At 40.4% G+C, this 14,147-nt stretch overlaps 1 protein-coding gene across 3 annotated transcripts in view; it reads left to right on the top strand.

Annotated features, from left to right (window-relative positions):
* The first annotated feature begins 5,466 nt into the window (after nucleotides 1-5,466).
* Nucleotides 5,467-14,147, top strand: part of CHD2 (chromodomain helicase DNA binding protein 2) — a 64,900-nt gene continuing 56,219 nt past the window's right edge. Inside the window, exons 1-4 of one of the 3 annotated variants that reach the window (XM_057418630.1) lie at nucleotides 5,467-5,682; nucleotides 7,301-7,369; nucleotides 8,058-8,144; nucleotides 12,346-12,402. The gene's annotated coding sequence lies outside the window, so the exon portion shown is untranslated. Of the gene's footprint in view, nucleotides 5,683-7,300; nucleotides 7,370-7,962; nucleotides 8,145-12,345; nucleotides 12,403-14,147 lie in introns of those variants that run through there. The other 2 variants (XM_057419023.1, XM_057418784.1) reach the window with 2 other exon arrangements.

The following is a 14,147-nucleotide window of genomic DNA, read 5'->3' as shown; positions in this document are numbered from 1 at the left end:
TAGTCAAGTTAATAAGAACAATAATCCTCTCACTAGTCTATCTCAATAGTTAGTCGTCTTTTATTTCCCCTTTATAAACAGGAACTCATGCAAAACTGAAGTAGCGAGATGGGTAAGTTGTTCAGGAGATCTAAAATGTGAGATCAGGCCACAAGATCATGTGTACAGAAACAGAACTGATTCTTTGATGCGTTGTGGCCAGCAGGTTAAAAATTCGTTGAGGAAAGACTGTTACACCCCACAAGAGACAGTGGTTCCATTTCTCACTTCCATTACATCTCTCTACTGTTTTATTATAACTTATTTTTCTTTGAGAACAGAAATAAAAAGAGCTGAATCTTGGTTAAAGTTGCTTCATTTTGAATAAGTCAGAAAAGCACTGGAGTTTGGCTTAGCAGACTGAAAGATGTTTTTTCCTTACCATATGCTTATGACACTGATAAAAATTTGTTTCTAATTATTTTGGTCATAAATAATTAGGTCTTGCTGCTCACAAGGCTCATCACTCTAAACATGAGCACCATATTAGTGCTAGCAAAACCACCATATTAACATCATCTTAGTTTTCGGTGTTAAATCCCAGCAATAAAAAAGGGCATATGTAGAAGTTCTGTCTCTGTGTGTAGATAGATGTATTTGCAGTTATTCAGCACAGGCTGGAACAAAAGTCTGGATTTGAATTCCAGTTCCAGACCCAGAGGAGAATGAATAGCACGAGCTGACTCCTAGAATACTGCCCCAAAATCCCAGGTTTTCAGAAGTGTGATAGAAGGTAATTTGAATCTGACTGTACAATTACTGTGATTTAAATAGGGAGTTACAGAGGAAGGAAACAGAAGGGGGGGTTGGAAAGCAGATTGTTTGGTTTAGCAACATATTACAGGTTACATATAAAGTTAGAAAACAGAGCTCTATTTCATTTGGGACAAAGTGACAAATTCTGTGAACACCCAGTCTGCAGGAAGTTAAATGCCTACCACAAACCAGCTTGCTGCGTTCAAAGGGCATTTGATATCCTGTTTGCATATTCTCTATCGAAATAATCCAAACTATTATGTTTGGCTGGGGGCCTAGAAAATTGTTGCTGATTTCTCCTTCAAAGTGATAGAGTTTTGGTTGAACAAAACTTTGGTGACATCGCGCACATCTCTTAATCTTGTTTAGATTCCCGTTTTCCACTTCAAAAGGCAATATTTAACCATTATGTCAAATATTGGTGTCAGATCTCTGGCCTTTCTGTTTTATTTGTGTCTCCAAACCACTGTATGCTACATTTGCACCTCATGTATTGAAAAGAAGATTCTTCACTAATCTTTTGGTATCCTCTTGGTACAAAGGGCATGTTGGGGCAGGCAGGGAAAGGCCACTGACCTGTGATATTACCATTTGCTTTTGCATGTTGTCCTAAGGGGTGATAACAATCTTCATGGGAGCTGAGGGAAAGGAAAAAAGGTTATATAAGAAAATAGTTAGAGTGAGTACCAGAAGGCGAGGTTGTGTGGAATTCTAGCCACAGATGCAGTCTCGGAAAATAGTTCCCAAATTAGTAATGGAAACATTAAGTTGTCTTATTATTATCAGACACGTGGATCATAAAATATGGTTGAAGTATTTGGTGTAATGATACACAGAGCAAGAAAGCATGTCTTCTAAAGCAGAAGAAATAAACTGAGTGGAGGAATTTGCAGTTGGGTAGAAATGCTGAATTTAGAAGGGGAAAAATATGGGGTAACCACAGAGGCAGTAAGAATGAGAATGTTGTGTTTATACAGAGCTGACCACGGCAGATAAAAATGTGAAAAAGGAGGCTAGCACTGTTCGTTAGGAGACAAGAGTGCAAACTGACTGTTACTGGTACATGAACAGCAGAGCTATCTGAGTGCCATGGCTCTGAGAGAGTGACCGTACGTGTGTATGTTCACACACATACAACTCGCATGAGGCCAAGAAACAGAAGAGGTACTGGGTACTTGTGTAAGGTTTTCTGTAGCTGCTGTAGGCCTTGGTGGCCAGGAAGCAAAAGAGCAGCAGTGAATATATTTAATCTGGATATTAAACTTCCAGGAGGTTTTTTTTACATGTAGCACCAATACAGCAAGTGACTTTCAGAAGCATTTCTGTAAATGTACCTGAATATTTTTTTAAGAGGAATAGTCTATTGTACTAGTCAGGCAGGCTAGTATAGTTAGAGAAAATCGGATAGTAGTTTGAGCATAGAAGTTATGTCTTGTTCAGTTACAATCTTGGAATCATAGAATCATAGGATAGATAGGGTTGGAAGGGACCTTAAGATCATCCAGTTCCAGTCCCCCTGCCATGGGCAGGGACACCTCCCACTAAACCATGCCACCCAAGGCTCTGTCCAACCTGGCCTTGAACACCGCCAGAGATGGAGCATTCACAGCTTCCTTGGGCAACCCATTCCAGTGCCTCACCACCCTAACAGGAAAGAATTTCCTTCTTATATTCAATCTAAACTTCCCCTGTTTAAGTTTGAACCTGTTACCCCTTGTCCTATCACTACAGTCCCTAATGAAGAGTCCATCCCCAGCATCCCTACAGGCCCCCTTCAGATACTGGAAGGCTGCTATGAGGTCTCCACGCAGCCTTCTCTTCTCCAGGCTGAACAGCCCCAACTTTCTCAGCCCATCTTCATACAGGAGGTGCTCCAGTCCCCTGATCATCCTCGTGGCCCTTCTCTGGACTCGTTCCAACAGTTCCATGTCCTTTTTATGTTGAGGACACCAGAACTGCACACAATACTCCAGGTGAGGTCTCACAAGAGCAGAGTAGAGGGGCAGGATCACCTCCTTCGACCTGCTGGTCACGTTCCTTTTGATGCAGCCCAGGATACGGTTGCTTTCTGGGCTGCAAGCGCACACTGCCGGCTCATGTTCATTTTCTCATCGACCAGCACCCCCAAGCCCTTCTCCACAGTGCTGCTCTGAATCTCTTGTTAAACTCTTCTGGCTGGAATCACAGTACTCTGTAAGAGTGCAACAATGCCTTGAATGCCTGGTCTCTTTTCTGCCCTTCAAGTAGCTATTGCAACTGATGACACTTTATGTATTTATTTTTTCTGTTCTAGAAAGGTATTTGTATTCTGGGAAGAAACGATGGAAAGGCTGGCAATTGTACACTGACCCTCTAATCTTCGTCCTTGCTGTGAAGTCATCCCTTGCAGTGTTGGCTGAAAATGCCAACGTAAGTAGAAGTGCTTTTGCTGTGCCCTACTTTTATCTAGTTCCATATCCTTGGTTGCCTTTCCCCTTTCCTCACTGTTGGTGGTTTTCCAAGGGGGATAGCATCTCAGTTCTGTCCATGCAAACACCTTTACATAGAGTTATATGTGAGTAGTTACACTGACAGCAGAGTAATTCTGAATGGGAATCAAGTTGCCAAACAGGCTTCATGCTATCCATGATCTCCATAGACCACAACTTCAATAATTCTTCTTGTGTGTGTGTGTGTGTCGGGGGGGGGGGGGAATTGCCTTTAGCCCTTTTCCAGTGAGAAGCTGTATCTGCTGTTGATTCTTTGGCTGGGGGCTCTAGTGCTGGGGTACCCTTATGCAGACCACCACCATCCCTACAGAGAAAAGCTTTGCTCTTCTATGTGTTTTGAAAGGAAATACATAGCTCTTCTCAGGGATATCAATGATCAGTTCTTTTCAGATGACCATCTGCTGCTGGGTTTTGCAGCACCCATCTCAGGAGATTGTTGCTGAAGTCCAACTGCATGATTTCAAGTGACAGGGTAGCTCCTGAGACCTTCCATATAATTTTAAGCATTTTTGGTTTAAGTACCGTCATAACTACCTACATTATTAGTATAAAAAAGGAAGAACAGGCCACCTTTCTCTCAGCTTTTAATGGCAGAAGCTGTGCAAATAAAAGGAGAAAGGCATGCATATCATTCAAAGTGACTGAAGTATGTTAAATATTAATTATGCTCTTCTGTCATGCTCGCTGGGTGTACTTCTTGCAGAGGAACATCGTAACTGGCTGTCTGGGGACACGTTTATGACAGTGACCAAGATTGTGGGGGATGCCCCTCTGCGGTGTCGCTATCTAAAGTGGTTTCCATGGCAGTAGTCAAAATAGGAAGCAGTGTCCTGGTGAGGTTGGCACACCAGGCAGTTTCTAAGAGTTGGTTTTAAAAAAAGGCGTTATGCCTAGTTTTATTTAGGTGCCTGTGGTGTTTTTCAGAGGTGCTAATGAGGACTGGGATTGATGCTGCAGGCAGGAGGGTGCTTAATTACTGCTGCCGCTTTGCTCCGGAGGGGCTTCGGGGGATAACGCAGAGGGAGCCCAGGTCAGTTTGTGCTGGGCTTTTGCGGCACTTGTGTGGTGAGGTGGACTGCAAACCGTGCCGTTAAGTGAGGGGTTCTTAACCCAACGTAAGGGGCCCTATATCGGTGCAAGCTGGCGAGGGTTGCCCCGGCAGTCCGAGGGCTGAAGTATGAGGAGATCTGGGGTCTAAGTCCGGCCCGGCACTTTGGGGGCTCTGGGGTGAAGGAGGGCGGCGAGCAGGGCTGCCTTGTGAGCCTGCCGACGGGCGGAGGGCAATGGCGCCGGGCTCCGGAGCTCTGCCCGCGCCTCTCCCTCGCCGCGCGGGCGCGGGGCCGTCCTTCGCCGCTGGCCGGGCGAGGAGGGGAGCAGCGCCCCGTTCTCCGGGCCCGCGTTGCCTGCCGACGGGCTGCTCTTTGCCGGTAAGTGCCGGAGTCTTCTCGCTTCTCATTGTCCTTTGTCCTTGGGAGGAAAAACAAAATGTCCTTGGAGCTGGGAGGGGGAGGGGGCGCGTGCCTCTCCCTGCCCCCCCCCCCCCCGTTGCTCATGAGGGGAACCTTGGGGACCCCTCTTGGTCTCCGTGACCCTTTTCGGGTGCGGGGGGAGCCGTGCAGTTTATGGAGGGAGCGGCGGGAGAAAAGGGGTGCCGCAGAGGGAGCCCGGCTCGGCGGCCGCCCCGCTGACACTCGGCTCCCGGGCTGCAGAGTGCTCCCCCTCCCCCTTGTTCATGCAGCACCGAGGGGGCTCCGCACTCCCTGTCCCCCCCCCCATTGCAGCACGGAGACGGGGGCAGCTACAGGCGGGCTCCCCAGTGCAGTAGTGGGGAATGGGGGGGCTGCAGACCTGTTCCTCTCCAGTGCAGCGTGGAAGGGGGGCATCTGCAAACCAGCTTGTAACTCCATTGCAGCAGTAAAGGGGGGGGGAGAGGTGAAGACTGTACTACATCATCAGTTAAATGTTTAGCCCCAAGCCTGTTTAAAGAGCATTTGTTGCCCATTGCTGCTCAGATGGGAATATGTTTTCGTAGTTTGTGAGAACAAAGACGCCATGTCCTTTTTTTCTTAAAAATAAAACTTGGTGTTTTTCTGTGGGGTGTTGGCTTTTAACTCTTTGTAAACCAGTAAGAAGAAAAAAAAGCAGGCTGCGGATTGAGACAGCTTAATACTTCACTTGAAACAACAGATAGAAATTTACTTCGCTTGAAAAACAGTAGCTTAGGTGCCGAACTTTAAAGAAAACTCTGAAGAATTACGTGCAGGATGATTTTGCAAATGAGACGGCGATGCAAAAACTTAAAAGCTTTTAAAAAACAAAGCTCGGTGATGCCGAGTCTGCAGTTTAAAGTTGGCAAAATACTACAGTTGTGATTTAGACAACGCTACGAGAAGAAAAGGTAGTTTTTTAAATACGAATTACGTGAGAAGCGAAAGGGTTTGTGTGTGACATTAAAAGCTTTTAAAAGGCGTTTATTTGGTGTCAGTTTTTAGTGTTCAGTTTAGGTATTTTTGAGGGGTCTTGCGGTGTTTTCCGTTTCTGTAGCATTTTTATCGTCGTTTCGATGTTTAATAATTTAGAAGTTGTACAACACCTATCGCAAGACTTCGTAAAAACGCAAGTTTAAATGGAATGCCCGGTGTTCGTTTTGCGTTGGCTCGCATTCGGCAGTTGCCGATTTAAGGGTAAAATTCTAATTCTGAATGTTCAGAAAGTGGCCCTAGTTAGAGTAAGAGGTAAATAAGAACTTTAGTTTGAATTGGAGGTTGTGTATAGACGTGTTTGTTGGATTTATCTGGTGTGTGCGTTCGTGCGGGAGTATAAAACTCCGTGCAGGTTTTAAATGCTTCAGTTGGAGGTAAATCTACATTTTTCAGGACTTGCTCTGCAAATACGAATCCGTCATTGCAGCTATGAAAGTTGTCTTTTTTTTGGTTGGTTTGGAAATACAAAGGCAAGTTGCAGCAGTAGTTGGACTTCTATCACCTTTATGCACAGTGTTCGCTATCTTTATTTTGGATTTGGATTATGGTGGTTTTATAATCCCAGCAACAGTTCTGCAGTGTAGAACAGGTTCTGACATGCACACTTTGCTGAAAAGAAAGTTCTAGCTTTAGGTGGGTGTCTGCTGTATTTAAGAAAACATACATATATCAGGGGTAATGTTTTAAACAGCTTTGACTTACTTCAGCCAGTGAAAATGAAATTACAGCTAAGTGTCTCTGAAAATGAAGTGCTTTTCTTACTGTATTTTTTAATGGTTCTGCTTTTTTAAAGGTGTAGGAATTTAAATGAGGCTAAAATGTTTTTTAAATTACCCACTTATTAACAGAATGATTCAGACCTCTAGAGTATGAAATAGTGCTGCAAAATAAAACGTTAAGCCTTTTCACAAAAGGCAAAAAAAGTTGGCTAGAGGTAGTGCAAAGCTGGTGTTCCCTCTTTTAAAGAGTATAGTTTGGGATTTGATGAAAGGTGAAAGCAGCTGAAGGCTTCAGAATTGGATTCTGAAGGACAAAAGAGAGATGTCTTTTTTGAGGGGGAGATCAAGTAACTTCTGTCTTAAAATTCACAGAAGCTGATGACAGAAGCCATTTTAAAATTAGTTTGCTATCACTATAGGTTTTATTTAATTTTGCATAGCCTACTTCTAAAGACTTGAATATTAATAAAAGGTACAAGGAGTGAGAGATATTGTGTGGTAAATTGTTCTTAAAAAAAGCTCAAATTGTCCAGACATTTGCTCTTAAGTCCTTCAAAATCAATGGGAGACAGAAGAGCAGACTGCAAAAACACAGATCATGGATGTTGTATGTTAGCCACTCTTCAGTGTTTCTCTACAGCCAAGTATGACAGGCGCCCGTACTTTTATTTTTAGAGTTCTAAAGATACAGTTACTGTTATCATAAGTTTTTCCTAACTTAATAATTACGTAAAGATCCGTAAATTTTTAGCATCTGACTTGTTCTGCTTTTTAAAGCAAAATGCTGACTATTTCCATACTTTCTTTTTTTTAGGTAGAATTCCATGAATTCCTTATTTCCTGACTGGCTTCCAGAAGAATCGTTTGTACCTTCTTTTCTTAGGTAAGAGTGATTATAACTTGTGGCAGTACCTTAATTTCCTTGTTATTTTTTTAATCTTGGGATTTGCCTTTTTGCTTCTGTGGAGACAGGAAGAAAAAATCTTATTTTTAAATTGTTAGGAACACATTTTATAAATTATCTGGACTTTTTAAAAGGCTGTTTTTTTTTCCACCAGACTGTCCTAAAAAATGTGGTGGGTTTGTTGCTACTTAAGTTTATATTTTAGTTTAAGGCTGTTTTTTTGATATACATACAGAATCATAGAATAGTTAGGGTTGGAAAGGAATATACACAGATATGCACTGAATTTGGTGTGAAGTGGCAGTATTTTCATATAAACCCAGAAGTGCCATGTGTCCCGTTGCCCCAGTGAAAACCTGCATTGAACTTTAACAGTTGTTTGGGTTTTGTACTTAATGATTTTGTAGCATTAACACTTAGGGATATTCTAGGATATGTATCTGACAGTAATAACCCCAAACTTCAGGTATTTGTGTAGAAGGATGTTTAGGGAGCTTGTTACTTGTTTTTGCTAATGCTTAGCAAGGGTAGGTTATTAGGTTTTTGTAACGTAGGTAAAATTCTTATTAAACTTATGATTGGAAAATGTTGAGAACTTTAGAATGGTAGGTAAAATCTGTACTTACCTTTGTTTTCAGACAAACCTGGTTTTGTTTTCTCTTTAAAGGCTATTGGCTGGATATTGTTCTTGCTTCCAAAGATTCAGATGGCTGGGTAAAAGTCCTTGAGCAAAATTCTGTACTGTGCTTACCAGGTATGTTACACTGTGTTGTATTGGTTTGTTTTCCAGTGTGTGATTTTTGGTTTGTTTTCTCTTTTTTAGTCCTCTTCTTCTTCTTTTTTTTTTTTTTTTAAATAATTATCCTGGAAATAATGTTTTTACCAAAATAAACATTGAACATTGAAGCTACAGTGTTTTACCGTGTTGAATTTTCTTTCAAGTTTTAATGCATTTGAAAAATGTTTGTATGTACTAAATACAGTAATGGTAATGTCTCCTTACACATCATCTAAGATTTTTATGGTCAGTCATAAGTAAGACTTATTTTTACGAATCTGAAATGACCATGTCAACATGTAAAATAGAGCTCTGCTTATGAGGATTGCCATCTCCACTAAGGACATTGAGTCCAGTCAGGCTTCAGAAGTGCTTTTCCTTCAGTTCAAAGTACTGGTTCGTTAGCAAATGACACTCTGAAGCTTTTCCTTTCCAATAAAATATTTTTATGCAGTAAACTCAGAAATTCTCTGTTCAGGGTAAATTTTAACTCTAAAAGCCTAAACCTGCACCCAGTCGTTACGAAGTACCTGCTCTCCCTCTTGCAGGATAAACAAATCTGCTTTCTAAGGTTTGATTTGTATTTTTTTTTGGTACACTTTAAGGTTCTACATTTAGAGACAGAGCAACATGTTACTTTTGAGTCAGGCTTACATTACTGTAATTAAAAGTAGGGCATCTTGTTTGCCTGTCTTAACTGGTTCCTTTTCACAGTTTGCCATGCTAATATCCTTCAGTACGTATGCAGGACCTCAAAGCATAAGGCATCTTCATGAAGACGTGTACCGGGATTCTCAGAAATACTCTTGATAATTTGCTTTAAAAAAATACATAATTTATCATAATAACTTAATACACATCTTGTGAAGCCCTGCTTGAGTGCAGCTGTTCTTTTTGGCTTGGATGAAGGCTTCAGCCTGGTCATATAAAAGGAGTCGTATACCAATATTGCATAAGCTTCTTAAACATGTCTCTAGGTTGTAATAAACCTTCATCAGCAGTAAGTCACTGCTGATATGCAAGGCAAAATTCAGGTATCATTTCTAGGTAATAGACATGTATCATACATCACGGATGTCCTGCAGCAAGCCACAGCTATCAAACAAGGCTGTTACGTATGTTCGAGAACTTCATTGTATAGTTGTATGATGGGAAGTTTTGAGAATTAGACGTTTGTGTTAGAAATTGTTTGGTACCTTGAGAAGAACAGCAGAATGTACTTGAAATCCCAAGTGAATTTTCAATTTAGAGGGTCAAAATCACCAGGTATTGCACAATCTTGTTACGATAAAGGCAAGACCAGCCTGATTCACGTAAAAGTCTGGTAGTAATAATGGGATTGAATTTGTCAAACTTAAGACTTATATTCCTAATGTTAACTCTTCAAATGTTTAAAGCTGTAACTTCTAGTTGACCTGCTCTTAAAGAAATAATGATAAGAAAATACAGTGCTTAAGAGCAGAGTCATCTTGACTGACCTGAGTGACATTGAGCACTTTGATCTTAATGGTCTGACATATTTCCTATATCATCATGATGATGTTGGGCTAAATAGATACAATAAAAACAGTTTTAAATGTCCCTTGTTACTTTTGTGAGCTCTTTGGAGCTGCCTTTTCTTGTAAAAACAGTGTCTTTTCGTCTAGTAAATGGCAGCTTGATTTTTAGCTTAGACCGCAGCAGCCAGATGCACGCTACTGGGAGTTTGGGGGAAGTTTTAAGTTCATGACCACCCTACCCCATACTGAAGAGGATTGAAAAGGCAGAAGAATGTGCTCTGGTAGAAGAATGTGCTGCTTCTGATAGGGGAAGCTGTTTCTCTGTGGTGATACAAACCATATTAAATAGTCTCATAGAACTAATTTGTAGCACTTGATGGCTTATCTGGAAAAATATCGGTGTAGTGATATGTCATCTTTGCCAAAATACTTTATTAACTTACTCCCAAGAAGGAATCTGATGTCAGGTACATGGCTTTAGAGCTGACCTCACCTTATGCTGTAAAAGGAGGTATGCGTTCCTGGTACTTGAAATGAGAAGTTGCCAATCTTTTGGTGAAGGAGTCATGGACCTATGATGCAAGGCTTGTGTTACGTGACATAGGCTGTACTGGACTTAACACATCTCATTCTGTAAAATAAAGATAAGCCACAACTACAAAGCTACTGGGGAAAAAAGCAAATCTGTTTAAATAGGGGATAGATTTATTTTTTAATCGTGTGGGATATAACAATTACTGTGAGTAGTCTGATGAAAAGATTTTGTGTGACATTCATTAAATAAATTGAATGTTGAATAGGAAATACAAGTGTTAATCTGACAGGCTAATTTTATTCAGCTGAAACTTGTATTTACTAGCTCTAGCTCATGGCTCTTGGCACAGATCTTTAGCTTTTGCAATGTATTCTGTAGTTTGGGAGTGAGTATGTTTTGGATATTAAAATTCAAAACCTCGAAATACAGTGATAAACTTCACAGTGGTGCAAAAACGATCACTCGTGATCATATAAATGTAATATTTCAGTAACATCTTGGTGCTTTCTACAAAGCTCTACTGAGTGATACATACCAGCCTGACAAATACTAGATCTCTTCTTCAGAATTTTGCTGAGGTCAGAAGAATTGGCTCTGGTTGAGTCTTGGTAACTTTTTCAGTAAAAGAAGCTGTTTCTCTGTGGTGATATAAAGCCATATTAGAGATCTTCATTAAAGACTTCATGAAATTACCGTAACTGGATGCAAACTCTAGAATTAAAGAGAACAGAAAGGAACTTGAATGCAGATGATGTATGTTTAGCTATGCTGTAAATAATTAAAAGCTGAGAGCTGTAAGTTGAAAATCTTTCTATCATTACCTAGTCTTCAAATTGTAGTTTTTGAAGTGGCTGCTAGGAGAGAAATGGTATGTATGGGACAGAAGGAGACTTACAGGGCATAAGTAAATCTCATCTAGTTCATTTCTTAGGCTTTGCATGACTGATAAATGCCTCTTGGATGATGAAAGTCCAGCAGCCATGTTCTGCTGCTTCTACAAAGTGCCTGTCCACCATTTTAGAAGTACTCCAGTTTTGTGCTTCCATTTAATAGCAGCTGTTTGGTCACATGGAAGTGCATGGTTTAAACCTCAAAATTTCATGTTGGTTTGGATACTCTACACATTTGTGCCAGTTCACTGCTACAATTTTCTGTAATTTCCCCTTTCTAAAGGGATTTTTTCCATATTAATAATTTCAAGTAGATTACATTAACAAAGACATTACAGTTCTGTCATCACAGCTTTCTTTCCACCCATCTGAGTAGCTACCAATTTGAAGAGGAGAACTCGGAATACTGTAGAAAATTAATGCAGAGAATGCTATCACTTGAACAGGTTCATTAATTTTTACAAATCTGAGGGTATTCCCATATAAATAAATTCTGGGAGATCGCAAGGGAAGCTGTTTGCTTGTGAATAACTTGCGTAGCTCATGATTGCACATGGCTTCTTGAGTTGAAGTTCAAAGTAAAAAGAGCGTGTTCATGAGTTTATTTAGAGTTTTAGGTCTTACTTTAATCTTACTATCTCTTCTAAACATGATTTTGATTAAATGCTTATTGATGTGGATTGCCAATAAGCATTTTCAAAGTTGAGTTTTCAGATTTGAGCCTTGCCCGTAGGCAATTTTGAGATAAGAGTAGATGACTCGTTCCATATTAGTGCCTTAAAACGATTCCACTGCGTCCGGCTGGTACCACCTCTCAGTTCAATGAGTATTTTAATTCTTGTCATGTGAAGGGCAGATCACTTGGTTTAGGAATACCTCACTTGAAGTCTCATTGACCATTTTCAAAAAAATCAAGCAATTTTGTTGTTGTTGTTTTGTTTCTCAAGGGTCTAGGTATCCTGTATCCAGGACTGGGTCTGAATTGCTTGGGTCTTTTGCATAAGTTCTTTAATAACAGGTTGCTAGTGAGATTTCATTTTTTAAATAAAAGTGTCTCTTGTACTGTATGCTGGGAATGTTTTGGTGTTTTGTTTTTTGTTTAGTTTTTCTTTTTGAGGATAGGACTTCTGTGATGCTGCTAGTGCTCAGTCTGCTAGACTCTTAAGGTGTGGGGTTTTTTCTTTTAATTATTATTATTTTTTATTTTTAATTTTCTTTTAATTCTAGTGTTTAACATACCATTTTCCCTACAGATGCGTTGAGGAATTGATTTACTCTAAGCAAAATAACTCCTCTTGGTTGAAGCACTGGTAAGTTGTTACTCCTAATAACATTTACTTTTTAGCTTTAAAAAGACCCCAACAAACACACATGGTTATTATGTTTAACTTGCTGAAGGTTTTGGCTGAATACATCCTGAAGTTCCTTAAAGTGCGTGTGTGTGTGCATGTGTGTTTCTAGAAGGCTCAGTTAGAAGGACCCTAGGATGGTTCTTATTAGGCTCCTAGGAAATGAAGCTATACTTGGAATAGTACTCAGCCTGTCTCGCTGGAGAACATCTTTCATATGCAGTTGTAGTTCCTTGGTCTTCTGTGATTTGACTCCATATTTTGTTTAGAACTATTAAATCACAGATTTGCTTGTTCAGAAGGGTTTGGTTACACAAGCATCTGTCTCTACAGAGCAGTACTGCACACAATTTGGATAACAAATGATGTGGAAGGTACAATAGCAGAAAGAACTTGGCTTACAAGCTTCTTGTATTGTCCTTTTATGCTTCTGTCAGGATCAGTGAGTCTTTGAGCAGATAGTAACTGTCTTCTGTGATTGTTCTGTTTCTGTTCTTCGTTCATAAAGCTTCAGCTTTGCAGAAAATCATATGTAATGCTGCTGCAGTTTCCTGGATTAAGATGCTAGCTGATACACTTCATTTAGAAATCATTCCTCATAATCAAAATGGAAAATTGGCAGGCTTGAGTAGAAAAATATCATTCAGATCTATATTGGCTGAATATGGGGAAAGGATTTTCTCCAGTTTCCGTAACTAAAGGGAGTTTGGTCTTGACCTTTTGCTGTCTCTGGCACGTTCTCTGACACTGTTGGGAGTTGTCTGTGAAAAGACCCAAGTTCCTTTGTCTTCCTGTCTGCTTAAAATTCAGACTCATTGAGTCTACATTTTTAATTAGGGCATTCATTGCATTTTGTGTACATGAATTAACTTTCCTAGTGGGAAACTCTATTCCTCTAGAACTACGCTTCAGAATATATGCTTTTCTTTAAGAAAGATGGTTTCTTGGAGACAGTTCTTTCAGTTTGACATGCTACCTGATTGAGTAATGCCTGCCTGAGACTGCAGACGGCTTGAGAAAATGTCGTTCCAAGATGTAAATACCATTTCAATGGATAGATGACAGTGATTTAACTGTGCAGTGGCTGTGTATGTTAGCAGAGACCTCCAGCAGCCATGCTTGCCTTGTACAAACTGTGATCTGTGCTGCCTGCGCGCAAGAAACGCAGCTCCTCTCTGGTTGTACTCCAAAGTCCTGTGCTTCCGATTGCTCACGTGATGTGCAGGCTAATGGAGAGTTCTTTGAAAGGAGAAGGAGTATGTGGGGATAAGGTGCAAACTTTGATAGGCTGTGTTATTGTGGCCTTATGCTGCTTTTAGGTACACTTCATTCTGAAGCAGTTTTATCACTCAGTTTTCAGTCCTGAGGTAGGTTTTATGAACTTTGAGGAATTCAGTTCTTATTATGTGTACCTCTGCTCAGTTTTCATGCTCTTTGATTAGTGTTTCATCTCTTCTACTGCTGTGTGAGTTTTTTTGCTTGGTTCTTTAGAAGTATTAAGCTGTTTTTCACACTGCAGGTATGTGTAGAACAGCACATTTATTGCTGTGTTAGAAGTGTTACTCCTTCAACTGTTCCGCGGAAGTCTTCATGTGCTGTCCACTGATGCCTTTTTCCCCCAGTCACCTGCTGTAATCTCTAAACATGTGACTCGTGTTCCATTTTTGCGTTAATTTTCCTCTGTTTCCTACATCTTTCTTCTTTAT

The sequence above is a fragment of the Pezoporus wallicus genome, unplaced genomic scaffold (assembly GCF_028554395.1).
Source record: "Pezoporus wallicus isolate ANWC-B61680 ecotype Strahan unplaced genomic scaffold, APGP_CSIRO_Pwel_v1 contig_3952, whole genome shotgun sequence".
NCBI classification, from domain to species: Eukaryota; Metazoa; Chordata; class Aves; order Psittaciformes; family Psittacidae; genus Pezoporus; species Pezoporus wallicus.
This window is presented reverse-complemented; position numbering and strand designations above follow the sequence as displayed.